Raw genomic sequence first — 2,051 nt, 5'->3', positions numbered from 1 at the left:
TCATAACTTTTTCAACTGTCTTATGTTTCCATGTACTAATTATTGTCCAAATGTACCAAGAGGCACCAAACCCTTAGCCACATTGATATATGCTCTTGGATGTATGTTAGCTCTATAGTGAGACAGACTCGATATATATTGATGGATACTGATGTGATATATATTATGTACATTGCTATGCTGATATATTAGTATCCTAACTGAAAAAGTTTGGGAAATGGTCACTTCAGGTACCTTTACAAGTGTGTTATGAGCCCCTAAGGGACATGTGGTCAGTGCTGAAGTGATGGCCCTTTTCTCCTAGCTGACAGGAACAGAGACAACTGCAGCAAAGAGGGGTCCTCCTGCACGTTCCCCGAGCCAGTCCACATGAACCCAGAATCTGAGTCCAATGGTGTGTGAGCACGGCAGGCCCTACTCAAGTCCTTGGCGCATCTTCCAAAACAGATCCCGTGCTCGAACCCTATTATATACACATTCTGGAGACATCGTTGAACAGAGAGATGGAGACACCTCAGGGGAGGAAAGAGAATCAAGGCTGTAACAACCCACCGATCAATACCTAGAGGTGTGGGGGTGTTTCAGTGACAGGTCGAAGGCTCTGAAGAGGTTACTTGGTTACTTAAAGAGTGCTCGATTATGCAGGCCCTAACCTTTACAAACCTGTCACCAACTCCACCTCCATGTAGCCCCTCCATCTGTACATGGGGATTGTTGTACGATTTAATGTATGGAGGAGGTCTGGCCAATGACTTGCACCTACATATGTGTGGACGCTGGGTGAACTATTTATTTATGACCGCCATTAACATGCAACATATTGCGACAGTAACAGGACAGACATTGTATTTTTCATTCATTTGGTAAACACCTGATTCTTCCCTCTTTCCCAAATCCCAGTTGAGCTGCTGTGGGAATCTCACGTCACAAGGGTGAGTAATTCACTCAGGGGTGTGGGGGTGGGGGCAGAGCCATCTGAGGTCCAGGGCAGCCCGGGTTGGAAGGAGGGTGGACCCGGCGGGCTGGGGAGTCTGGCAGGAAGCAAGGCTTTCTTCAGGGGTGCTTTCTGCAGGTAAATAAGTGCGTGTTGGCTGCTTCAGGCAGTTTTCTCCAGGGCTACTATCCTGTACCCACATAAAGTCCCCCGGATGGGGACTTTGAGCATTCTGACGGCCAGGCAGCAGCAGGAGGACTGCACTGGGAGTCAGAGGACGGGTTTCCAGCCTCTGCACGTTGCATCTGTAGGTGGAGAGAAGATCTCTTTCAGCCTAAAGATAACTCCTCCTGAGTCTCCTTCTTTATACGGAGAATTGGGCCTCATAGTCTCCCCAAACTCCCTCTCCTCAGGGAAGCGCTGGAGCATGAAAATAAAAGCCGACCTGCGCCCCCGGGGCTGTATGCCTGCGCGCGCGCTCGCGTGTGTGTGTGTTGGGGGGGGGGTGCTTTTATTACTACCCAGTACCCCACTTGCCCGCTTTCCATCCGCCTCCCTTCCTCTCCTAGGCCTCCCAGTGGCAGCCAGTAGTTCTCGCAGACATCACTTCCCCACAGTGGTTGGTGGGGGCTCAGAACTAAAGCGGTTTTCGACCTTCGCTGTTGAGAAAAGCTCCGGTGAAGGCGTGTAACTGACCAGGGCAGCAAAGACCCCGATGCGGCATGAACTCTCCGAAGTGCAATTCGCAAAGTTTGGGCAGGTAAGTCGCCCGAGGAGACGGGGGCAGCCCAGTGAGGGCGCGGGAACAGAGCGGGCGGGGGGAGCAGGCCTGGGGAACTCGCTCCTGAAAGAGGAAGGTCCCCATACTTGTGGAACAGGCGCCCGACCCACTCTGTCCTGGGGCGCCGCCGCGCCAGTGTCCCAGCCCCTTCCCTCCACTCCGCCCGATCTCAGCGGCCGGTGCCGCCCGAACGGCCCACCTGCAGGGGCCCCCGCTCTCGGGCGTGCCGGTCACGATGGCCAGTGCGGCCGAGGCGCCCCGCTCGGCCCGGCAGAGGCGCGGGGGGCGTGAAGCGGGGCGCGGCCAGCGGGACCCCCGCCGCTCCCACCGGCCGCC

At 55.0% G+C, this 2,051-nt stretch overlaps 1 protein-coding gene across 2 annotated transcripts in view; it reads left to right on the top strand.

Moving 5' to 3' along the window:
• Window positions 1–1,013: 1,013 nt before the first annotated feature.
• CSGALNACT1 (chondroitin sulfate N-acetylgalactosaminyltransferase 1) overlaps window positions 1,014–2,051 on the top strand; it is a 333,538-nt gene continuing 332,500 nt past the window's right edge. For both annotated transcript variants that reach the window (XM_046648695.1, XM_046648693.1), the window contains exons 1-2: window positions 1,014–1,072; window positions 1,504–1,694. The gene's annotated coding sequence lies outside the window, so the exon portion shown is untranslated. The remainder of the gene's footprint in view (window positions 1,073–1,503; window positions 1,695–2,051) is intronic.

The sequence above is a fragment of the Equus quagga genome, chromosome 22 (genome assembly GCF_021613505.1).
Source record: "Equus quagga isolate Etosha38 chromosome 22, UCLA_HA_Equagga_1.0, whole genome shotgun sequence".
NCBI lineage: Eukaryota > Metazoa > Chordata > Mammalia > Perissodactyla > Equidae > Equus > Equus quagga.
Note: the sequence above shows the minus strand (reverse complement) of the source record. Positions and strands in the feature narration are given on the sequence as shown.